This window comes from Coregonus clupeaformis, chromosome 16 (genome assembly GCF_020615455.1).
Source record: "Coregonus clupeaformis isolate EN_2021a chromosome 16, ASM2061545v1, whole genome shotgun sequence".
NCBI classification, from domain to species: domain Eukaryota; kingdom Metazoa; phylum Chordata; class Actinopteri; order Salmoniformes; family Salmonidae; genus Coregonus; species Coregonus clupeaformis.
The window spans coordinates 53776422-53803285 of record NC_059207.1 but is presented as its reverse complement, the minus strand read 5'-3'; the positions used below and the strand labels follow the sequence as shown (position 1 = coordinate 53803285).

Here is a 26864-nt window from a genome sequence, read left to right as displayed (position 1 = left end):
ACCTTGTTGTGTTAGATTTCTACAATGGATTGATGGTCCTCCTTACCTTGACAAACTGCAGGTCTGTGAGAGCTCGTACGTAAAAGTCAGGGGTGTATCTTGGTGAGGGGACGGTGAACTGAGCGTTGAGCTGGCTATTGCTGCCGCTGATAGACAGAGACTCTGTACGATCTTCAGCGTTCAGAGATGCTGTCCTGTTCAAACCACTGATGTGGGACGGAGAGCGGAACTCTGAAAAACACACACATAAAATGTAGCATTAGAGTCAGCAAAAAGGACAAACACACACTGCAGATGCATGCACACAAGGATATGGTGATGGCACAAAAAAAAATGCATACACATTCTAACACAGGTAAAACTGCAATGAAATGGTAGGCTAAATGTGAATAATGTGAATACTACTGTCGAACCAGCCAAAGGTGCATTCTAGAGATTAATACAGTTAATGCAAGAGACATGGTCTGGAGAACGAACTTCTCAGAGCAAACACACAAACAAACACACACATATCCACTTTAGGTTCAAATGGCCTGTGAGAGAAAGTCAGAAGGGTTAGGAGAGTTACTACACAGAGAGAAACACACACCTACAAGTCACAAACCAGAAATCTGTTCATTTCACACTGATACCACCAGATGTCGCAATTCACAATGTTAGGTTGCCATTGAATAATATACGATGCCAGTGCCTCAGTGAAGTGGATCCACCTGGATTTATAAAACACCGTAGAGGCATGTTCTGCAGGTGTACCTAATCTGTAGAGCTTGCATATGCCAACTACGCTGAATTTCAAAGTGCAAAGAAGATGCATGAGTGAGTGTGTAACGATCAATGTGTGTATGTGTGTTTCGGTTGGTGTGGGCCAGACAGTGCAGTAATGAAGGTCAGGTGCACATTGTGGTGCAGAGTCTTAAGCCTTGTTCACATTTGCAGTTTGAAGTGACTCAAATAATTTTTTTGGGGCATATCCCAATCGAATCTGTTCTTTTTCCTGCAGTCTGAACAGCCAAAAAGCACATGGAATTGGATATTTCAAGCCACATTTCAACTTGCTGTTTAGACAGTCAGTTTGGACAGTCAGTATTCCGAAACTGATTTGAAAACAAAACTGACCCCATTTTGAAATCAGGCGACCCCACATGGAAATTAGCATTAAAACTACATAATTTTCTCTGTATCCCATGGCAAAATGTATAGAATTGCAGGAAATGTGTCTTAAACCTACAAAATGTTCTCTCCGCCAACAAGAACTGTGTGTGAACTGTTTGTGTCATGAACAGTGCTTGTGCCCATAGATATAGACGTGGCGCGTGCGCTCTATCCAAAATTACAACCAACTGATTGCAGCATTACCACAAAAATGAAGGAGGCAAGTGGAAGGGGGAGAAGGTAGGAAACTTGTTTGTTTGCCCTTTATTAAAGACCAAATTTGGCTGTTTTATTTGAGGACCAAAACATTTTGATGGCGGTGCCATACAGGTTGCAAAATAGTTGGGAAGAGATTTTGGATGTGCCGATTCCGTGGCACATGTTTATGAACTGATACGAAAAACAACGCTTGATTCAAAACTTTGAATTAAAAATTATTAAAGAAATGTTTTGCCACAAACAGAATGTTATGTATATGGGGCATACAACCAATGTTCCCTTTAAGCTACGCGCGTGCGCGGATAAAATAAAAAACGGAAATATCACATTTACATAAGTATTCAGACCCTTTACTCAGTACTTTGTTGAAGCACCTTTGGCAGCGATTACAGCCTCAAGTCTTCTTGGGTATGACGCTACAAGCATGGCACACCTGTATTTGGGGAGTTTTTCCCATTCTTCTCTGCAGATCCTCTCAAGCTCTGTCAGGTTGGATGGGGAATGTCGCTGCACAGCTATTTTCAGGTCTCTCCAGAGATGTTCGATCAGGTTCAAGTCCGAGCTCTGGCTGGGCCACTCAAGGACATTCAGAGACTTGTCCCAAGCCACTCCTGCGTTGTCTTGGCTGTGTGATTAGGGTCGTAGTACTGTTGGAAGCTGAACCTTCGCCCCAGTCTGAGGTCCTGAGCGCTCTGGAGCATGTTTTCATCAAGGATCTCTCTGTACTTTGCTCCGTTCATCTTTCCCTTGATCCTGAACAGTCTCCCAGTCCCTGCCGCTGAAAAACATCCCCACAGCATGATGCTGCCACCACCATGCTTCACCGTAGGGATGGTGCCATGTTTCCTCCAGACATGAAGCTTGGCATTCAGGCCGAATCTTGGTTCAATCTTGGTTTCATCAGACCAGAGAATCTTATTTCTCATGGTCTGAGAGTCTTTAGGTGCCTTTTGGCGACTCCAAGCGGGCTGTCATGTGCCTTTTACTGAGGAGTGGCTTCCGTCTGGCCTATCTACCATAAAGGCCTGTTTGGTGGAGTGCTGCAGAGACGGTTGTCCTTCTGGAAGGTTCTCCCATCTCCACAGAGGAACTCTGGAGCTCTGTCAGAGTGACCATCGGGTTCTTGGTCACCTCCCTAATCATGGCCCTTCTCCCCCGATTGCTCAGTTTGGCCGGGCGGCCAGCTCTAGGAAGAGTCTTGGTGGTTCCAACACAATTAGACCCAACCAAATCATGAGAAAACCAAAACATAATTACTTGACATATTGGAATGAATTAACAAAACAACAGAGCAAACTAGAATACTATTTGGCCCTAAACAGAGACTACACAGTGGCAAAATACCTGATCGCTGTGACTGACCCAACATTAAGGAAAGCTTTGACTATGTACAGACTCAGTGAGCATAGCCTTGCTATTGAGAGAGGCCGCCGTAGGCAGACCTGGCTCTCAAGAGAAGACAGGCTATGTGCACACTGCCCACAAAATGAGGTGGCAACTGAGCTGCACTTCCTAACCTCCTGCCAAATGTATGACCATATTAGAGACACATTACACAGATTACACAGACCCACAAAGAATTAGAAAACAAATCCAATTTTGATAAACTCCCATATATATTGGGTGAAATACCATAGTGTGCAATCACAGCAGCAAGATTTGTGACCTGTTGCCACAACCAGTGAAGAACAAACACAATTCTAAATACAACCCATATTTACATTTATTTATTTCCCTTTTGTACTTTAACTATTTGCACATCGTTACAATACTGTACTGTATATAGCCATAATATGACATTTGAAATGTCTCTATTCCTTTGGAACTTTTGTGAGTGTAATGTTCACTGTTTATTTTTTATTGTTTATTTCACTTTTGTTCATTATCTATTTCACTTGCTTTGGCAATGTCAACATATGTTTCCCATGCCAATAAAGCCCTTTGAATGTAATTGAATTGAGAGGAAAGAGAGAGAGATAGAGAGGGGGGAAGCAGAGAGAAAGAGTTGTGCTTTGAGAGAGAGAGAAACAGACAGAGCATATAATGGAGGAGAAAGAGGACTTGCCTAACGTGGGAGCGCTGAGAGCCATTACACCATAGAAGGAGAATGGTCCTGTCTCAAACTTCATGTTTTCGTTCCCGGCCTCCACTTCTACTCGCCCCTGAGAGACACAAAGAGAAACACATAAAATGGATTAGGGACAAACAACAACAACAAGTGAGGGAGAATGAAGGAGGCCTCGGGGGAGTCACGTGTGCTCTCGACGAGGATGGCTGTGTAGTTGAGGAGCTCCGTCGAACACAACAGTAAATCGATTTTGGCAATGATATTTACCCATTTTAGGCCATAGTTGTACTCATACAAGTGAAAGGCACATTTTGATACAACCAAAAATAACAAATGTCTAACCGGGATAGCCGCAAATCACAGCGCGTAAAGGATTCACTACAGACACAACCGTCCAAGCTTAGCAAGAACATGGAGGCTGCCTATGGGTCAGATAGGTTATTACCTCCGAAATCAGAGCAATTCGTTTTTCCACCCAAAATATTGAACAAGATACATCAGAAATCAAGACCACGATGGAGGAAATAGAAGGGGAAATCGATACACTGACCAACCGCGTTAGCAAAGCAGAGGACCGTGTCGCAACATTGGAGAATGGCGAGGTCACAACGAAAGGTCGGGTAGACGAAATCCAGAAGGAATCGCAAAAACTACAAGACCATGTTGATAATTTGAATAACAGAGGGCATCGCTGTAATATAAAAATCTTGGGCGTTCCTGAGATGACAGAAAACAAAGACATGATACAGTTCCTACAGAGGGAAATCCTGAATATGCTGGAATGCCAGTTTGAGAGGCCACTTGAGATACAGAGGGCACATAGAGTCCCCGCAGACCCACCCAGAAGAGAGCAGGAAGAGGGAGGCCGACCGCAGCCCATCATGGTCAACATGCTACGTTATCAGGTGAAGGACTAACTATGTTAAACAAGATATTTGCTACTAAATATAAGCATAATAGATTATATCATAAAAAAAGCTGAGTATGCACTGTTCCGCCTTAACCAATCTTACTGGGAGATGGGTGAAAAACCTGTCCGCTTGCTGACATACAGACTAAAGCTGTAAAACAGTAGGAACCATATAGCTGGCATACGGTTGCAAAATGTTACAATTTCTACCTCTTCGAAGCAGATAAATTAGGAGTGGAGAGGCTTCTACAACCACCTTTATACATCACAGGGTCAAACAAAAGTTGGATAGCTTTTTTGCACACCTGAATTTACCACAACTCTCAGATAAGGATAGAGATTATTTAGATGCACGATTTAGGGTTGGAGAGATCTCTCAGGTTATCAAGAATACACCTTCTAACAATCCTCCCTTCTGACTGTTATAAAAAGTTTGAGACTGGGGGGGGGCAAGTAGCTTAGTGGTTAAGAGCGTTGTGCCAGTAACCGAAAGGTCGCTGGTTCTAATCCCAGAGCTGACTAGGTGAAAAATCTGTCAATGTGCCCTTGAGCAAGGCACTTAACCCTAATTGCTCATATAAGTTGCTCTGGATAAGAGCGTCTAGTAAATGTAATTATTACTCCAATTTTGCTAGAGGTATACAGTGCATTCGGAAAGTATTCAGACCCCTTGACTTTTTCCACATTTTGTTACGTTACAGCCTTATTCTTAAAATGGATGAAATAAAGGGACGGGCTAAACCAGGCTGGTACCAGATGGAGTCTGAGCCTGTGGGGGAGTCTCCCCTGGCTTTGAATTTTTGGCACAGTAAGACCACAACTGAAGGATCAACCCACTGTTACAAACACTAGAACCTTGTGGGGTAAGATACATAGATCTGGACCTTTATAAATTGCTTCACGCCCCTCTGTGGCACAATAAGTGTATCCTAATTAGAGGTAAAACATTTTTTGGGGGTACAGTGGCAACAAGTAGAAATCAATTATCTGTTAGTTGTAGTTGATGAGCAAGTTTTGCCCACATTACTGAGAATTATAAGCTGACACAGAATCAATATTGGAGACACCCCCAGCTACGAAGTTCTTTGTCAAATGGTTGGGAAGCCCCCTTACCTGTCCCATAGCCAGCCCGATTGAAGAAATACTAACCAAGCCATTAACCCATAGGGTGGTGGCTCCAATAATTTATAATCTGCTACAGGAGCAATTGACTGATCCTTTAAATAAGGTTAAAGTACAATGGGCAAAATAATTGGCTCTAGATACAGTGGCTTGAGAAAGTATTCACCCCCTTGGCATTTTTCCTATTTTGTTGCCTTACAACCTGGAATTAAAATGGATTTTTGGGGGGGTTGTATCATTTGATTTACACAACATGCCTACCACTTTGAAGATGCAAAATATATTTTATTGTGAAACAAACAAGAAATAAGACAGAAAAACAGAAATCTTGAGCGTGCATAACTATTCACCCCCACACCTTTTGCAGCAATTACAGCTGCAAGTCTCTTTGGGTATGTCTCTATAAGCTTGGCACATCCAGCCACTGGGATTTTTGCCCATTCTTCAAGGCAAAACTGCTCCAGCTCCTTCAAGTTGGATGGGTTCCGCTGGTGTACAGCAATCTTTAAGTCATACCACAGATTCTCAATTGGATTGTCTGGGCTTTGACTAGGCCATTCCAAGACATTTAAATGTTTCCCCTTAAACCACTCGAGTGTTGCTTTAGCAGTATGCTTAGGGTCATTGTCCTGCTGGAAGGTGAACCCCTGTCCCAGTCTCAAAACACCAAACGTGTTTGCTTATTTTTTTCTTTAAGCAATGGCTTTTTTCTGGCCACTCTTCCGTAAAGCCCTGCTCTGTGGAGTGTACGTCTTAAAGTGGTCCTATGGACAGATACATTTTTGATAATGGATTTAATGGTGCTCCGTGGGATGTTCAAAGTTTCAAATATTTGTTTATATCCCAACCCTGATCTGTACTAAATACTTATTTTCCACCATAATTTGCAAATAAATTCATTAAAAATCCTACAATGTGATTTTCTGGATTTTCTTTTCTCAATTTGTCTGTCATAGTTGATGTGTACCTATGATGAAAATTACAGGCCTCTCTCATCTTTTTAAGTGGGAGAACTTGCACAATTGGTGGCTGACTAAATACTTTTTTCCCCACTGTAGGTGGACAGACAGACAGAGAGATAGTGCCTTCAGAAAGTTGTGCTACCCCTTGACTTTTTCCACATTTTGTTATGTTACAGCCTGAATTTAAAATGGATTAAATTGAGATTTTGTGTCACTGGCCTACACACAATACCCCATAATGACAAAGTGGAATTATGTTTACAAATTAATAGAAAATGATAAGTGAAATGTCTTGAGTCAATAATTATTCAACCCCTTTCTTCTGGCAAGCCTAAATAAGTTCAGGAGTACAAATGAGCATAGATTCACGCTGTGTGCAATAATAGTGTTTAACATGATTTTTTGAATGACTACCTCATCTCTGTACCCCACACATACAATTATCTGTAAGGTCCCTTAGTCGAGCAGTGAATTTCAAACACAGAATCAACCACAAAGACCATGGAGGTTTTGCAATGCCTCGCAAAAAGGGCACCCATTGGTAGATGGGTTAAAAAATAAAATTAAAAAATATCCCATTGAGCATGGTGAAGCTATTATTTACACTTTGGTTGGTGCAGTCACTACAAAGATACAGGCGTCATCCCTAACTCATTTGGTGGAAAGGAAGGAAACCGCTCAGGGATTTCACCATGAGGCCAATGGTCACTTTAAAACAGTTACAGAGTTTAATGGCTGTGATAGGAGAACACTGAGGATGGATCAACAACATTGTAGTTACTCAACAATACTAACCTAAATGTCAGTGAAAAGAAGGAAACCTGTACAGAATACACATATTCCAAAACATGCATCCTGTTTGCAATAAGGCACTAAAGTAAAACAGCAAAAAATGTGGCAAAGAAATTAACTTTATGTCCTGAATACAAAGTAATGTTTGGGGCAAATCCAACACATCACATCACTGAGTATCACTCTTCATATTTTCAAGCATGGTGGTGGCTCCATTATGTTATGGGTTTGCTTGTCATCTGCAAGGACTAGGGCTAAGAAAAGGCAAATTCCTAGAGGAAAGCCTGGTTCCAACAGACACTAGGAGACCAATTCACCTTTCAGCAGGACAATAACCTAAAACACAAGGCCAAATATATACTTGACTTGCTTACCAAGATGACATTGAATGTTCCTGAGTGGCCCAGTTATAGTTTTGACTTAAATAGGATAGAAAATCTATGGCAAGACTTGAAAATGACTGTCTATCAATGATCAACAACCAACTTGACAGAGCTTGAAGATAAAAAAAAGAATAATGTGCAAATATTGTACAATTCAGGTGTGCAAAGCTCTTAAGAGACTTATATATAAATGCCTGGAATATTTCAATTTTGGAGAATCTCTTATATAATGGGTTAAAGTTATGTATAGTAACCCTAGGTATAAAATAGTAAATAATGGCTACTTCAGAAAATATTAAACTGTCAAGAGGAGTAAAACAAGGTTGCCCACTATCGGCATATCTATTTATTACAGTGCCTTCGGAAAGTATTCAGACCCCTTGACTTTTTCCAGATTTTGTTACGTTACAGCCTTATTCTAAAATGGATAAACAAAAAAGAAATCCTCAGCAATCTACACACAATACCCCATAATTTTAGCAAATGTATTAAAAATAATAAACAGAAATACCTTACATAAGTATTCAGACCCTTTGCTATGACACTCAAGATTGAGCTCAGGCGCATCCTGTTTCCATTGATCATCCTTGAGATGTATCTACAACTTGATTGGAGTCCACCTGTGGTAAGTTCAATTGATTGGACATGATTTGGAAAGGCACACACCTGTCTATATAAGGTCCCACAGTTGACAGTGCATGTCAGAGCAAAAACCAAGCCATGAGGTCGAAGGAATTGTCTGTAGAGCTCCGAGCCAGGATTGTGCCGAGACACAGATCTGAGGAAGGGTACCAAACAAATTCTGCAGCATTGAAGGTCCCCAAGAACACAGTGGCCTCCATCATTCTTAAATGGAAGAAGTTTGGCACCACCAAGGCTCTTCCTAGAGCTGGCCGTCCGGCCAAACTGAGCAATCGGGGGAGAATGGCCTTGGTCAGGGAGGTGACCAAGAAACCGATGGTCATTCTGACAGAGCTCTAGATTTCCTCTGTGGCGATGGGGGAAACTTCCAGAAGGACAACCATCTCTGCCAGCACTCCACCAATCAGGCCTTTATGGTAGAGTGGCCAGACGGAAGCCATTCTTCAGTAAAATGCACATGACAGCCCGCTTGGAGTTTACCAAAAGGCACCTAAAGACTCTCAGACCAAGATTCTCTGGTCTGATGAAACCAAAATTGAACTCTTTGGCCTGAATGCCAAGCGTCACGTCTGGACGAAACCTAGCACCATCCCTACAGTGAAGCATGTTTTTCAGCGGCAGGGACTTGGAGACTAGTCAGGATCAAGTCAAAGATGAACGGAGCAATGCACAGAGAGATCCTTGATTAAAACCTGCTCCAGAGCACTAAGGACCTCAGACTTGGGCAAAGGTTCACCTTCTAACAGGACAACGACCCTAAGCACACAGCCAAGACAACGTAGGAGTGGCTTCGGGACAAGTCTCTGAATGTCCTTATTTGTGGAAAAATCACCCTGATTAACTCTTTAGTCATATCCGAGTTTACCTATTTGCTTATGGCCCTGCCTACACCTAACAACTTGTTTTTTAAATTATATGAGCAAAAAATATTCCATTTGATTTGGAACAGCAAGCCTGACCAAATTAAACGGGCCTATTTATATTATGAATATGAATACGGAGGGTAGAAATGATTAAATATTAAAGCATTAGACCTCTCACTAAAGGCTTCAGTCATATAAAAGTTATACTTAAATCAGAACTGGTTCTCTAGCAGATTAGTAAGAATGTCTCACCCCATGTTCAAGAATGGCCTTTTCCCCTTTATTCAGATTACAACCTATTTGAAAATGAAATAATCTCCAAAATACAGCTATTTTTAAAACCAGCCGTAGAACGTTGGTTGCAATTTCAGTTTAATCCACCAGAAAAGACAGAATAAATATTATGGTTAAACTTGAATATACTAATTGATTTAAAAAACAAACATTTTTGGGATAGTTTTTCACAAACAATATAATCTTTGTAAATGATATCATAAATAGGACTTGTGGAGTTATGTCACACATGCAGCTAACAAAAATATATGGAAATGTCTGCTCTACTCAAAATTACAACCAACTAATTGCAGCAAGTGGAAGGGGGGGAAAGTAAGGAACATGTCTGTCGGCCCTGCATTAAAGACCAAAATACCAGTTTCATTTAAGAACGAAAAAATTGACAGCTGTGCATGAGGCAGAGGAGAGGAGAGGAGAGGAGAGGAGAGGAGAGGAGAGGAGAGGAGAAGAGGAGAGGAGAAAAAAAAGGAGAGAGAGAGAGGAAGGAGAGGAGGGGAGGAGAGACTGCACATGTCACCTACTGCTCCACATCTCCTCCCTCCTATTTCTTAACAGAAACATCCCACTGACTAGACCCAGCTCCCCATGGAGGCATGAACACTACTGCAGTATATCATGTGGAGGAAGGGCTCGGGCTGGCCAGGGAGTGTGTGTGTTAGGAGTGTGTGCAGTGCCCAGGGTCGAGTCACACAGTAAAGGACATACAGCTGAGCACACCCTCAGAGTATACAAAAGGACATATGGACTTAAACGTAACAAACACAACAGTTTACACAATTCGGAACCATGTGTGGTATGTTTAAAGTAGGGGAGGGGTGGAGAGGAAGAGAAAGAGAAAGAGAAAGAATCTAACCAGAGAGAGAGTGGGAGGAGGACACAGGACACAGGAGACAGAAGGTAGGGAGTGAGGAAGGAAAATAGAGAGTGAGAGGCGAAAAGCTATGCGTTATCCATCAGCTTTCACAATATACCGTACTGACAGCGGACACACACACTGTAGGTGAGTTTGATATTGAGCACACAGAGTCAGACAGGCTTTTAGTACATGCTGAAATCATCCCTGGACAAAGGCACCTCTGGAGCACCTGCTATCTCTCCGTCCTATATTTATTAACCTGAATATGAAGCCATTTCATAAAGTACAGTTCACACCAGACCTGAGTTCAAATACTGGTTTAAATAATTTCACAATACTTTATATGTATGTGCTTGATTGACCTTGGCTTAACTGGACTGATAGAATAGTATTTGAACCCAGGTCTGGTTTGCAGTTCAGTACAATTCAGCATAGTGCATTACATTATGAGACACATTTAATGATAGCTGGGTAGACCATAATACACTATTTACACAAAAGTATGTGGACACCCCTTCAATTTAGTGGATTCGGCTATTTCAGCCACACCCATTGCTGTCAGGTGTTTTAAATCGAGCACACAGCCATGCAATCTCCATAGACAAACATTGGCAGTAGAATGGCCTTACTGAAGAGCTCAGTGACTTTCAACGTGCACCGTCATAGGATACCACCTTTCCAACAAGTCGGGTCGTCAAATGTCTGCCCTGCTAGAGCTTTCCCGGTCAACTGTAAGCGCTGTTATTGTGAAGTGGAAACGTCTAGGAGCAACAACGGCTCAGCAGCAGTGAAGTGGTAGGCCACACAAGCTCACAGAATGGGACCGCCGAGTGCTGAAGCATGTAAAAATCGTCTGTCCTTGGTTGCAACACTCACGACCGAGTTCTAAACTGCCTCTGGAAGCAACGTCAGCACAAAAACTGTTCGTCGGGCGCTTCATGAAGTGGGTTTCTATACCTGAGCAGCCGCACACAAGTCTAAGCTCACCATACGCAATGCCAAGCATCGGCTGGAGTGGTGTAAAGCTCGCCGCCATTGGACTCTGGAGCAGTGTAAACGCATTCGCTGGAGTGATGAATCACACTTCACCATCTAGCAGTTCGACGGACGAATCAGGGTTTGGCGGATGCCAGGAGAAAGCTACCTGCCCAAATGCATAGTGCCAAATGTAAAGTTTGGTGGAGGAGGAATAATGGTCTGGGGCTGTTTTTCATGGTTCGGGCTAGGCCCCTTAGTTCCAGTGAATGGGAATCTTAATGCTACAGCATACAATTACATTCTAGACGATTCTGTGCTTCCAACTTTGTGGCAACAGTTTGGGGAAGGCCCTTTCCTGTTTCAGCATGACAATGCCCCCATGCACAAAGCGAGGTCCATACAGAAATGGTTTGGAAAGCCTTCCCAGAAGAGTGGAGGCTGTTATAGCAGCAAAGGGGGGACCAACTCCATATTAATGCCCATGATTTTGGAATGAGAATTTTGACGAGCAGGTGTCCACATACTTTTGGTCATGTAGTGTACATTTAGCCTAGATTGATATAGTTGAACATTATTTTCAGGTCTTATAGGAACATTTGTATTTTTTAAAATATTTTTTTTATCCAGAGCGACTTACAGTAGTGAGTACATACATTTTCATACTTATTTTGGTACTGGGCCCCCGTGGCAATCAAACCCAAAACCCTGGTGTTGCAAGTGCCATGCTCTACCAACTGAGCCATCAGGCTGAGTGGGTTACACATTGGGTTTAAGTTCAACCGTAACATGACTTGACCCATTAACCAGTCAATGCTAGCAGTTTGTGTGTTTATTCATGTAAGCATATGTGTCTAGGTAGGTCAAGGTGTCCAAAGTTCAGACTGAATCATCAACAGAAAGAGAGAACCTGGTCGCCCCTAACTGGGCCCTTATGTCTCTTGCATTTGCTGCTTTCTGTTTTCAAGCAATGTGAACAGAAACCAGGAGATTGAGATCTTGATTCCTTATTATTTGTGAGATAGTGCTAGGCTTTTTCACCTTGTCGGCTCAGGGATTCGAACAAGCAACCTTTCGGTTACTGGCCCAACGCTCTAACCTGCTAGGCTACCTGCCGCCTCTCATTGGAGAGTGTTAAGGCCTTAGAGCGACTGTAGGGGTCAGAGCTCTCCGTCAGCCAGTGGTTTGTTAATAACTTATGACCCCTTCACTGGGGGGTCAGGAGCATGCGCGTGCGTGTGTGTGTTGCTCTCCCCTCTCCAATCAGTTTTCAATTGCCACACACACACATCTCAGACCTAGCAAAAATACATTTCCCGGGAAACATTATGTGGTCATACATTTCCTGGGAAACATTAAGTAGCCATTGTGAGTCAACATCAACGTCAGAGTCACCTCTGTGGGGTCCTGAGTGTGTGTGTGTGACGGGAGCCTGCGTCTGACACACACACACTGCTGAGAAACCATGCAGAGAAATAATCAACAACAACACACACACACGCAGGCTGACAGGCACAGACGAAAGCTTTATTACTTCATTTGGATCCAAAACGTACCATTGTGAGTAAGCTTGAGTAAGCTTGTGCGAGACTACACACACACAAACAACCCATCCCACCCATAATCATTCTCCCCTCTCTCCCTCATCCCCCTCTCCCTCAGTCACACCAAGGCACACACTTTTGTGTGATGACGATAATATTCAGGAAAAATATCACTATTAATGTCTGGGAACCCTAGCTGCGACACAGTCATACAAACAAACAACCAGAAATGTTTATAGACCTACGTAATGGTTAGTACCAGGATAGATGCGTACACATGCACGCACACACACACACACACACACACACACACACACACACACACACACGGTCCTATTTCTCATGACTTTATCTTCCCAATGCCTATGCTCTTTCATAAACAAATGCAGCCCACACACACACTTACATACACACACTGTACATTTCTGAGAACAACCAATTCATTAATTCGTGACCACACATGTCATAATACCACAAACACAGTTACTGTAGGCACCTCATGATGTGTACAAACAAACATATGATTACACAAAATTAACCAAATATCTCCTCTTTCCCTTTCCGTCTCCTCTCTGTTCCTCTCTTTCTTTTCCAGGCAGTCCAATCCCCCTGTAGGAGTATAACATTATTTGCAAGAGCAACTGTCAACAATAAACAATGAGGGTAAAATTCCCATTCCACCTCCTAACATCCTATTGTTGGCAACATGGCTCTGCATGTTGACAGTGTTGCGCTCCCACCCCCCCATCCCCCACCCCTAAACATAGCTGGATTATTCCACCTGTGGGGTCTCCTATGTCCTGCCTCCCACTGGGTGGATACCATCATCATGAGTGAGGGGTGTGGAGGCGAACGAGTTGCCTAACGATCCCTGGATTACTGGCCCTGGATAATGACTGTTTGGGGACCCTAATGCCATAACTGACTTATGGGAAAAACTATGGGGTGGGGGGTCGGGTGTGTGTGTGTGTGTTTCTAGTGTGTGTACACAAAGTGGGGCAGAGGCTTGCTGGAGGGTTGGTATTTATAGCCTCAGCACAGCTCTACCAGACCCAGCCATCACAGCACATCTCTACCAGACCTGGCCCATTACAGCAGAGCTCTACCAGACCCGGCCCATTACAGCACAGCTCAACCAGATCCGGCCCATCACAGCAGAGCTCTACCAGACCCGGCCCATTACAGCACAGCTCAACCAGATCCGGCCCATCACAGCAGAGCTCTACCAGATCCGGCCCATCACAGCAGAGCTCTACCAGATCCGGCCCATCACAGCAGAGCTCTACCAGATCCGGCCCATCACAGCAGAGCTCTACCAGATCCGGCCCATCACAGCAGAGCTCTACCAGATCCGGCCCATCACAGCAGAGCTCTACCAGACCCGGCCCATCACAGCACAGCTATAGCAGACCAGGCCCACCTCAACTCAGCCCAGTTCTACACAGCACCGACCACTACCCCTAGGGTCTGGCAAAACACTGTAGAGTGTAGTGCACCACATGATGCAGTCCACACCATGTATCATTCACATCATCAGTCCTCATATGCTGAGAGTTTGGAACTTCGCCAGCCGCACTGCCCTCCACAGCACCCTCCTCAATTCCCCCCACAACCGCCGTCCCGGGCTAGTTTTGGTTACCTTCCTTATTACCATCACCAGGACAGGCCTGAGACAGCCCAGGTGGTGGGGATAGGCAACAACACATCCGACACGTTGACCTTCATCACGGGGGCCCCTCAGGGGTGCGTCCTTAGTCCCCTCCTGTACTAACTGTTCCTCCACGACTGCGTGGCCAAGCACAACTCAAACACCATCATTAAGTTTGCAGACGACATGACGGTGGTAGGCCTGATCACCGACGACGATGGGACAGCCTATAGGGAGGTGGTCAGAGACCTGGCCGTGTGGTGCCAGGACAACAACCTCACCCTCAAGACAAAGGAGCTGATCGTGGACTACAGGAAAAGGAGGGCCGAGCACGCCCCCATTCACAACGATGGTGCCGTAGTGGAGGGGTCAAGAGCTTCAAATTCCTTGGTGTCCACATAACTAAGGACCTATCATGGTCCAAACACACCGAGGCAGTCGTGAAGAGGGCACGACAACTCCTATTCCCCCTCAGGAGGCTGAAAAGATTTGGCATGGGACCTCAGATCCTCAAAAAGGTCTACAGCTGCATTATCGAGAGCATCCTGACTGGTTGCATCACCGTTTGGTATGGCAACTGTTCGGCATCCGTCCTCAATACGCTACAGAGGGTAGTGCGTACGGCCCAGTACATCACTCGGGCCAAGCTTCCTGCTATCAAAGACCTCTATAGCAGGCTGTGTCAGAGGAAGGCCCTAAAAATTGTCAAAGACTCCAGCCACCCAAGTCATAGACTGTTCTCTATGCTACCACATGGCAAGCGGTACTGGAACGCCAGGTCTGGGACCAAAAGGCTCCTTAATAGCTTCTAAGCCATAAGACTGCTGAACAGTTAATCAAATGGCTACCCGGACTATTTGCATTGACCCCCTTATTTTATTCTAATTTTTTTCTACTGACTCTCTTGCACAGGCTTGATGTACACTCACTGGACTCTAACCACACACTCACACATGCTACACTGACACTCCAACACACATACAAAACACACAAATGCATATTGACGCCACACGCACACACACACACATTCACACTCTTCACATACGCTGCTGCTACTTTCTGTTTATTATCTATGCATAGTCACTTTACCCCTACCTACATGAACATATTACCTCAATTACCTCGACTAACCCGTACCCCTGCACATTGACCCGGTACCCCTTGTATATAGTCTCGTTATTGTTATTTTATTGTGTTACTATTTTTCCTTTATTTACCGAATGTTTCTTACTTACAGTGCATTCGGAAAGTATTCAGACCCGTTCCCTTTTTCCACATTTTGTTACGTTACAGCCTTATTCTAAAATGGATTTTAAAAAAATCTCATCAATCTACACACAATACCCCATAATGACAAAGCAATAACAGGTTTTTAGAATTGTTGCACATAATTTTTTTTTTAAACAGAAATACCTTATTTACATAAGTATTCAGACTCTTTGCTATGAGACTCGAAATTGAGCTCAGGTGCATCATGTTTCCATTGATCATCCTTGAGATGTTTCTACAACTTCATTGGAGTCCACCTGTGGTAAATTCAATTGATTGGACATGATTTGGAAAGGCACACACCTGTCTATATAAGGTCCCACAGTTGACAGTGCAAGTCAGAACAAAACCCAATCCATGAGAGAATTGTAGAGCTCAGAGACAAGATTGTGTCGAGGCACAGATCTGTGGAAGGGTACCAAAACATTTCTGCAGCATTGTAGGTCCCCAAGAACACACTGGCCTCCATCATTCTTAGATGAAAGAAGTTTGGAACCACCAAGACTCTTCCTAGAGCTGGCCGCCCGGCGAAACTGAGCAATCGGGGGAGAAGGACCAGGGAGGTGACCAAGAACCCTATGGTCACTCTGACAGAGCATGAGAGTTCCTCTGTGGAGATGAAAGAACCTTCCAGAAGGACAACCATCTCTGCAGCACTTCACTAATCAGGCCTTTATGGTAGAGTGGCCTGATGGAAGCCACTCCTCAGTAAAAGACACACGACAGCCCGCTTGGAGTTTACCAAAAGGCACCTAAAGGACTCTCAGACCATGAGAAACAAGATTCTCTGGTCTGATGAAACCAAGATTGAACTCTTTGGCCTGAATGCCAAGCGTCAGGTCTGGACGAAACCTGGCACCATCCCTACGGTGAAGCATGGTGGTGGCAGCATCATGCTGTGGGGATGTTTTCCAGCGGCAGGGACTGGGAGACTAGTCAGGATCGAGGAATAGATGAACGGAGCAAAGTACAGAGAGATCCTTGATGAAAACCTGCTCCAGAGTGCACAGGACCTCAGACTGGTGCAAAGGACAACGACCCCTAGCACACAGCCAAGACAATGCAGGAGTGGCTTCGGGACAAGTCTCTGAATGTCCTTGAGTGGCCCAGCCAGAGACCGGACTTGAACCTGATCGAACATCTCTGGAGAGACCTGAAAATAGCTGTGCAGTGATGCTCCCCATCCAACCTGACAGAGCTTGAGAGGATCTGCAGAGAAGAATGGGAGAAACTCCCCAAATACAGATGCGCCAAGCTTTTAGCACCATACCCAAAAAGACTCGAGGCTGTAATCGCTGCCAAAGGTGCTTCAACAAAGTACTGAGTAAAGGGTCAGAATAATTATGTAAATGTTTTAATTCCGGGGGGTTTGAATACATTTGTAACGTAACAAAATGTGGAAAAAGTCAAGGGGTCTGAATACTTTTCAAATCCACTGTACTTTCTTAAAACTCTGCATTGTTTGTTAAGGGCCCGTAAGCAAGGATTTTACGGTATAGTCTACACCTGTTGTATTCAGTGCATGTGACAAATACAATTTGATTTGACACTCCTGCCCCCAATTGCAGCCCCAACCCTGCAACAGGAGAAACACCAAAGCATGGAGCATTGGCAGCCACTCCGGTCCCCTGCAGCAGCTCCACTCCTTGGTGGAAGCTTAATCCGGGTGGACTGAGCTCTGCCAACACTGCTCTCCCAGTTCCCGCCCCAGTCCCTGCATCCAGCGACTTGAGGGAGGTCTGTCAAATGTTCAGTCTGCTCTGCTCTCATGTGGTTGGCCAGTGACTTTCGCAAAGTCTCTGCTCACTCACCAAATAGCTACAGATGACCCTATGCCTGTTAGCGCTTATGGGAATGAGCTGAATATCCCCTCTGACTTTAAATCTCGTAGGAGGCTTGGGCTAATGCACCTAAATGTGCGAAGTATGATTTCAAAAATGTACACAATTGACTGGGTCCAGGACTCGTGTCCTAACATTCTGGTTCTCTTGGAAACATGGTTAAATGGTCTAGTGGATTATTTGCATATGATCTCAGTGATCATTGTCACATAGTATGTATTACAGCAAAATACTAATCTTCATTTAAGTAAGAAGATACATTTTTTAAAGTTTTTACATGACATGTTCTACTCTGATTTAGCCACTGTCTCCTGTATTCCTGACCCTGAGTTGGCTCTAGAAAATGTATCCTCCATATTTATTCCTCTGGCAGATAAACAGACCCCTTTTAAACAATTCAGAGTCAAAATATATATATATATATATTTTTTTTTTTTCACCTTTATTTAACCAGGTAAGCCAGTTGAGAACAGGTTCTCATTTACAACTGCGACCTGGCCAAGATAAAGCAAAGTAGTGCAATAAAAAACAACACAGAGTTACATATGGGGTAAAAAACATAAAGTCAGAAATACAACAGAAAATATATATACAGTGTGTGCAAATGTAGCAAGTTATGGAGGTAAGGCAATAAATAGGCTATAGTGCAGAATAATTACAATAGTATTAACACTGGAATGCTAGATGTGCAAGAGATGATGTGCAAATAGAGATATTTGGGTGCAAAAGAGCAAAATAAATAACAATATAGGGATGAGGTAGTTGGGTGGGCTAATTTCAGATGGGCTGTGTACAGGTGCAGTGATCGGTAAGGTGCTCTGACAACTGATGCTTAAAAGTTATTGAGGGAGATAAGAGTCTCCAGCTTCAGAGATTTTTGCAATTCGTTCCCAGTCATTGGCAGCAGAGAACTGGAAGGAATGGCGGCCAAAGGAGGTGTTGGCTTTGGGAATGACCAGTGAGATATACCTGCTGGAGCGCAGACTACGGGTGGGTGCTGCTATGGTGACCAATGAGCTAAGATAAGGCGGGATTTGCCTAGCAGTGATTTATAGATGGCCTGGAGCCAGTGGGTTTGACGCCGAACATGTAGTGAGGACCAGCCAACAAGAGCGTACAGGTCACAGTGGTGGGTAGTGTATGGGGCTTTGGAGACAAACGGATGGCACTGTGATAGACTACATCCAATTTGCTGAGTAGAGTGTTGGAGGCTATTTTGTAAATGACATCGCCGAAGTCAAGGATCGGTAGGATAGTCAGTTTTACGAGGGCATGTTTGGCAGCATGAGTGAAGGGAGGCTTTGTTGCGAAATAGGAAGCCGATTCTAGATTTAACTTTGGATTGGAGATTCTTTATGTGAGTCTGGAAGTTGAGTTTACAGTCTAACCAGACACCTAGGTATTTGTAGTTGTCCACATACTCTAGGTCAGACCCGTCGAGAGTGGTGATTCTAGTCGGGTGGACGGGTGCCAGCAGCGTTCGATTGAAAAGCATGCATTTAGTTTTACTAGTGTTTAAGAGCAGTTGGAGGCTACTGAAGGATTGTTGTATGGCATTGAAGCTCGTTTGGAGGTTTCGTTAACACAGTGTCCAATGAAGGGCCAGATGTATACAAAATGGTGTCGTCTGCGTAGAGGTGGATCTGAGAGTCACCAGCAGCAAGAGCGACATCATTGATATACACGGAGAAAAGTGTCGGCCCAAGAATTGAACCCTGTGGCACCCCCATAGAGACTGCCATAGGTCCAGACAACAGGCCCTCCGATTTGACACACTGAACTCTATCTGAGAAGTAGTTGGTGAACCAGGCGAGGCAGTCATTTGAGAAACCAAGGCTATTTAGTCTGCCAATAAGAATGCGGTGGTTGACAGAGTCGAAAGCCTTGGCCAGGTCGATGAAGACGGCTGCACAGTACTGTCTATTATCAATCGCGGTTATAATATCGTTTAGGACCTTGAGCGTGGCTGAAGTGCACCCCGTGACCAGCTCGAAAGCCGGATTGCATAGCGGAGAAGGTACGGTGGTATTCAAAATGGTCGATGATCTGTTTGTTAACTTGGCTTTCGAATACTTTCGAAAGGCAGGGCAGGATGGATATAGGTCTGTAGCAATTTGGATCTAGAGTGTCACCCCCTTTGAAGAGGGGGATGACCGCGGCAGCTTTCAATCTCTGGGGATCTCAGACGTTATGAAAGAGAGGTTGAACAGACTAGTAATAGGGGTAGCGACAATTTCGGCGGCTAGTTTTAGAAAGAAAGGGTCCAGATTGTCTAGCCCAGCTGATTTGTAGGGTCCAGATTTTGCAGCGCTTTCAAAACATCAGCTGTCTGAATTTGTGTGAAGGAGAAGCGGGGGGCATGGGCAAGTTGCAGCAGAGGGTGCAGAGTTGGTGGCCGGGTTAGTGGTAGCCAGATGGAAAGCATGGCCAGCTGTAGCAAAATGCTTGTTGAAATTCTCGATTATTTTAGATTTATCGGTGGTGATAGTGTTTCCTAGCCTCAGTGCAGTGGGCAGCTGGGAGGAAGTGCTCTTATTCTCCATGGACTTTACAGTGTCCCAAAACTTTTTGGAGTTAGTGCTACAGGATGCAAATTTCTGTTTGAAAAAGTTAGCCTTTGCTTTCCTGACTGCTTGTGTATATTGGTTCCTAACTTCCCTGAAAAGTTGCATATCGCGGGGGCTATTTGATGCTAATGCTGTACGCCACAGGATGTTTTTGTGCTGGTCAAGGGCAGTCAAGTCTGAGGAGAACCAGGGCTATATCGGTTCTTAGTTCTGTATTTTTGAATGGGGCATGTTTATTTAAGATTGAGAGGAAATTACTTTTAAGGAACAACCAGGCATCCTCTACTGACGGAATGAGATCTATATCCATCCAGGATACCTGGGCCAGGTCAATTAGGAAGGCCTCCTTGCTAAAGTGTTTTAGGGAGCGTTTTGACAGTGATGAGAGGTGGTCGTTTGACCGCGGACCCGGTACGGACGAGGCAATAAGGCAGTGATCGCTGAGATCCTGGTTGAAGACAGCTGAGGTGTATTTAGAGGGTATGTTAGTCAGGATGATATCTTTGAGGGTACCCATGTTTACGGATTTAGGGTTGTACCTGGTAGGTTCGTTGATAATTTGCGTGAGGTTGAGGGCATCTAGCTTGGATTGTAGGATGGCTGGGGTATTAAGCATATCCCAATTTAGGTCACCAAGCAGTACAAACTCTGAGGATAAATGGGGGGCAATCAATTCACATATGGTGTCCAGGGCACAGCTGGGGGCTGAGGGGGGTCTGTAGCAAGCGGCAACAGTGAGACTTATTTCTGGAAAGGTGGATTTTTAGAAGTAGATGCTCAAACTGTTTGGGCACAGACCTGGATAGTATGATAGAGCTCTGCAGGCTATCTCTACAGTAGATTGCAACTCCACCCCCTTTGGCAGTTCTATCTAGACGGAAAATGTTATAGTTGGGGATGGAAATTTCAGAATTTTTGGTGGCCTTCCTGAGCCAGGATTCAGACACTGCTAGAACATCAGGGTTGGCAGAGTGTGCTAACGCAGTGAATAACTCAAACTTAGGAAGTAGACTTCTGATATTTATGTGCAAGAAACCAAGACTTTTGCGATTACAGAAGTCATCAAATGATAGCGCCTGGGGAGTAAGAGTGATACTGAGGGCTGCAGGGCCTGGGTTAGCCTCTACATCACCAGAGGAACAGAGGAGGACTAGAATAAGGATACGGCTAAAGGCTTTAAGAACTGGTCTTCTAGTGCGTTGGGTACATAGAATAAAGGGGCAGATTTCCGGGTGTTATAGAAAAGATTCAGGGCATTATGTACAGACAAGGATATGGAAGGATATGAGTAAAGTGGAGGTAAACCTAAGCGTTGGGTAACAATGAAAGAGATAGCATCGCTAGAGGCATCAATTGAGTCGGTCTCCGCGTGTATAGGGGAGGGGCACAGGAGCTATCTAAGGCAGGTTTAGCTAGGCTGGGGGTCTACAGTGATATAGTACAATCAGAAATAACCGAAACAACAATAAACTAACCATGTTTGGGCTGAGGCTAAACATAAACAGGATGTAGTACCGTAAAAGGAACAGTCCAGCAGATATCAGCTGTATAGCTGAGTTATCATAAGGTCGGTGGTGAAGCACTAGTAAGAGGCCACGGCTAGCGTGTGCTAGCGGGCCAGGGCTAGCAGATGGATGGAATCTTCGTGGTTAACGTCGTAACCACATCAGACGATTTCAGTCGGCAGACCAGTCGTGTAGGATCGGCGGGGCTCCGTGTCAACACTAGGTGGTCCCGTCCGGTTGACAGAGAGGTAGATAGCCGGGAGATGGGCGATGGGCCTAGCTCAGGATGATTAGCCAGACCACAGCGTCCGTTTTGTTGTAGCTGGCTGGTGGTAGCTAGCTGGTAGCGATGAATCCGGAGTTAAAGGTCCAGTGATTCAGTGATTCCGGCGGAAAAACTGATATGTTCTGGGTCGATAACGCGCTGTGCAGACTGGCCGAATATCCGGTGATCAAAATAGATCTAACCCTTGATTTTCTTCAGAGCTATCTGAGTTCTGAGTTCATTCAGATGAGACAGATGAAAAATCAGGACTTTCTAAGCTCTATCTCTAACTCTGCTGGTGATCCTTCTAAATTTGGGAAAACAGTAAATGCACCGAAGCGTACAAATTCCTCTTCTTCCCTGCCTAAGAATGTTCTGTCTGACTCTGGCATCATAACTGAGAAGATGGGATAAGTGATGCTGTCCATCATAATTTTATCTCGGCAGGCTTTTTATTTGAGAGAAACGGTGGTTTAATTGACCCTGGTCTGTAAATCGACTTCCCTCTGCCAGCCTGTAGCTGACTCAATGGTAAATCCGTCAACTTCTAGTGAAGCTTTGTTTTCATTTCAAGATGCCTTGCTTAAGATTTATGTTTTAAAAAAGCTGGAGCTGATATGCTTGATCCATTTTTGCTGCAGCTCTCTGCCTGTTGGTAGGCCCTATTTGATGTCACGTATGTTGATACATTGCTATGTTTTCATTTATAAAGCCCTTTTACAAAAATACCCACTGTACCTAACATCATTACTAAACTTTAGACATATGAGTTACCACACCCGGTCTCAGGGATGGCTAACTCTGGAAATTCCTTAGGTCTCTACTGAGTTAGATAAATCAGATTTTAGTTTTCTTGCACCTTATTTGTGGAACCATCTTCAAAATGTTCTTAAATTTGATGTTTTGGTGCCTGTAGGGAAATTCAGAAAGCTAATTGAGGACCTTTTTTTACTGATGACCGTGTTTTTCTTATATATATATATGTATTATGTGTGTATTTTCTGTAATATAAGTAATTCAGGACTCATCCGTAAAAGAGACCTTGGTCTCAGTATGATTCCCTGATTAAATAAAGGTTAAATAAATAAAACATATTTTTTGTGTATTGATACACAGATAACTGACAGCATGGCACGCATGGTGTCTTCTCCTTTCCCCCCTCTCTTCCCCCTTATGTAAGAGGATCAATTACTAAAGGCCAGACCCCTCTGGACCCAAATATGTCTCTCTCTTTCTCTCTCCCTCCCTTCCTTCCTTCCTCTGCACTTTCACTCTCTCTGCTTTCTCTCCCTCTCTCCCTCTCTCGCTCCACCCTCCCCTCTCTCACCCACTGTTCACCACACACCATGCCCTCTCCAGGAGCCCCCAGTACCTTCCGCTCCGTCCCTTGCAGCCTCCAACCTCCTACTGCAGTGCCAGCTGCAGTAACGCTACCCCCTGCCTATACCCCCTGCCCTGCCCTGCCCAGCCCACTGCCCTGTATCTCAGTAGTCTAAAGTGGCCTCCTTGTCTCTTCTCCTCTGCTTTATCTGCACTGAGATTAATATACAGGCTCCGGAGAGCAATATGTCGGAGAGAGTGTGAGGGTGTAGGTGTGAAGCCAAAGCTGGCTTTCTCAATAGTCCTTAAACAGGATAGTTAATCTGTCTGTGTGCTTGATTGATTCATAGGCTCCCTCTGGGTTAGTGTTGTGACACAAAAGGCTTCCCTCCATCAACCCAGTGCCTTGTTAAATAAGGGTTGTGGTTAAAAACGCTTTGCGGACCCTTTTGTTACCCCCATCAAGGCAGGACAGGGAGCTGCCATTTGTTACGTGTAGCAGGGATGTTAGAGCGTGTTGCTCAGGCCTATATCGTCCAGTATGAATAGAGTAAGCAATGATTAGTGAACTAACAAAGGAGGAACCTTTCATGTGGGAATTTGATATAACATGTGATGCGGTTGGTGCACAGAAACCATTTTGGACCAGAATGCACCTGTTAGTTGTTTGTTGTACTTGTTTGTAGAGGTTATAAAAGAGTTGAAAGAGAAAAAGAAAGACAGAAAGAGAGAGAGAAAGAAAAATAACAATCGACCATTGAGAGGCCTTACCTGCAGTATGAGTATGAAGTAGTCGACAGCCTTCCCTCTCTGGTAGACATAGTGTTGAGGACAGCGTTTGTCACTGTCATTAAACTTGATCTCCTGGATCACGTCTGGGTGTCTTAGAATCCTCAACAGAACCTTGTCTGAGATCTGGGACGGGCTGAACAACATCACCTCTGGATGAGACAGGAAGATAAATATATTGTACATACAATATGTAACATACGTATACTGTACGTATATGAGATCTGGGACGGGCTGAACAACCTCTGGATGGGAGAGAGACATACAGTATATTCTACATATATTATAGACACAGACATATATGAGGCTCTGGTTTGTCACGGCTATATATTGAATTGAAATGATCCAATGATAAAGTAGCCAACAATACGCTGCTTGTCTTTAGTGGTGATGACATGATGTCAGCAACATCACAGAGACATAGAAACCGAGAGAGCGAAGCAACAGAAAGAGAGGGGACAGGAGAATGAAACAGCGTGAGAGAGTGGTGAGATAGACTGGTATACAGTAGATATTGAAACAATCCCAGTAGTGACAAAAAGAAAAGACAACGAGACTTGTAGAGGCAGACACAGACAGGCATGCTGTAACACTGCTCTGTCTGTTGTTTTAGAGAAAGAGGGAACTGCAACGGCTTTCTGGCTCCAGCTGACAGCACGCTACAACAAACCACATGACTAGTGGTGCTGGCAACAGCTTGTGTTACATAGATTACTACAAGTGAATCATTTATGTAATTACATTTAAACAGGTTTGAGAATGTTTCATTTTTACTATGAATGTTTAATACCTGCAGGAATTGAAACCATAACCTTGAGTCGTCACCGTATCTTAACAACTGAGAATCACATATTGTGCTATATGGTAATTGTATAGTGTATGTGAGTGTTTTGCGTTGTATGGTGTGGTTGGGAGGTTGATTGTCCCAACATGTCATTATTTTGGTTGGGGGGCAGGGTCACGTTCTAACCTGTAGCCAGGAAGCGGTGGGCGGCCAATAGCAGCTGAGGGGAGATCTTTACTTTGGATTCGCTCTCGCTCTGTTTGAAGGCGGAGAAGTTCCTCTTGTTTTTATTGGGTGCCACCTTCTTCCTGTTTCTGCTGTTGTCAGCTGGGAGGGAGAGAGACAACACAAAGGACTGGTCAGAATCAGAGATACATCATTATGTCTTACGTAAAACCAATAACAGCTTTTTCTAATACCCTTTTCACACTATCCAACCTGAACCTTACTGAACCATACTGTGCTGACAATTCACATTGTCCATTCCAGCATGGTGGATGCATAAGCAGGTGAGCAAAGCACAGCTCAGCTTGGTTTGGTTTGGCTCAGTAGTGTGAAAAGGGTATAGCTTGTATCTATTAATTCAGTGGAAGTAATAAATGTGTTACAGGCTCATATGCCATAAGTGAAGATGTAATAAATGTGTTATAAGCGTGTTAAAAACATGTTATAGACTCACTGTAGAGGTCCGACTCATCCAAGATCTCTGATTTGATGATCTCCTCGATGACGTCTTCCAGGGTGATCAATCCCAGCACCTCGTAGAACGGATCCCCCTCCCCCTCGCTGTTCACCTTCTGAACGATGGCCAGGTGGGACTTACCTGGAGAGAGAGAGAGAGAGAGAGAGAGAGAGAGAGAGAGAGAGAGAGAGAGAGAGAGAGAGAGAGAGAGAGAGAGAGAGAGAGAGAGAGAGAGAGAGAGAGAGAGAGAGAGAGAGAGAGAGAGAGAGAGAGAGAGAGAGAGAGAGAGAGAGAGAGAGAGAGAGAGAGAGAGAGAGAGAGAGAGAGAGAGAGAGAGAGAGAGAGAGAGAGAGGGAGAGAGAGAGAGGGAGAGAGAGAGAGAGAGAGAGAGAGAGAGTGAGGGTTATGAGTTTATCAATACTACAGGCCAAAGTTAATGTCCATGGAATGTTAGAGCCATACGTGAGTTTGTCACTGCCTCCAAGACAGACTTCTAGTCACCAATATCCTGATTAAAATCTCATTATTGGCCAACAAGTTACTGCTAAAGGGCCAGTATGACTGCATTAAAACAACTACCCACCCAGTTCCGATTTTACCACACACTCCTCTGCTTACCCTGCTTGGATCGCTGACAAGATGTTGATGTGTATCAGTGTCTGTCATTAAGACTGTCTGTAGCTGGAATTTGGCCACAGTCACTCTGTTACTGTTCAACAAACACAACCTAACACAGTGGTATTCAAATACCCCTAGTGGGGTCACGGGGGAACTGCAGCAGTGTAGCCCAAATGTTTTAGGAACAAAAAATTAACAGTAAAGATTATTGTATGGGACATTTTACAAACGTTTTTGAGAAAGATCATTTGAAAGATACAATTTCATTGAGTAAATGTATTTGTTTGTTTCTTTTCGTTTTGATACATTTTTGATACATACATTTCCATTGAAATTAGCAAAATAGCATTTTTAGCAAAAAACTACTTCTCAAGCAATAGTTTTGTTAGGACTGTCTGGGAATGGTCCGATTTGGGAGGGGAAAACTGAAAATGAGCTGTTATTGGCAGAGAGGTTAGTCACTCTCTTTGTTATAGTCACTCTCTTTGTGATGTCACCATAGAAAACTGAAACTCCCGCCAATACAAACAAGCTAATTAGAAGGTCCTGTGTAGATTACATTTTCAACCAGCAACTACATTACATGACCAAAAGTATGTGGACACCTGCTCGCCGAACAACTAATTCCAAAATCATGGGCTTTAATATGGAGTTGGTCCCCCTTTTGCTGCTATAACATCCTCCACTCTTCTGGGAAGGCTTTACACTAGATGTTGGAACATTGCTGCAGGGACTTGCTTCCATTCAGCCACAAGAGCATTAGTGAGGTCGGGCACTGATGTTGGGCGATTAGG

At 44.1% G+C, this 26864-nt stretch overlaps 1 pseudogene; it reads right to left on the bottom strand.

Annotated features, from left to right (window-relative positions):
- The window catches only part of LOC121584243, a 43586-nt pseudogene that overhangs the window by 495 nt on the left and 16227 nt on the right, over positions 1-26864 (bottom strand).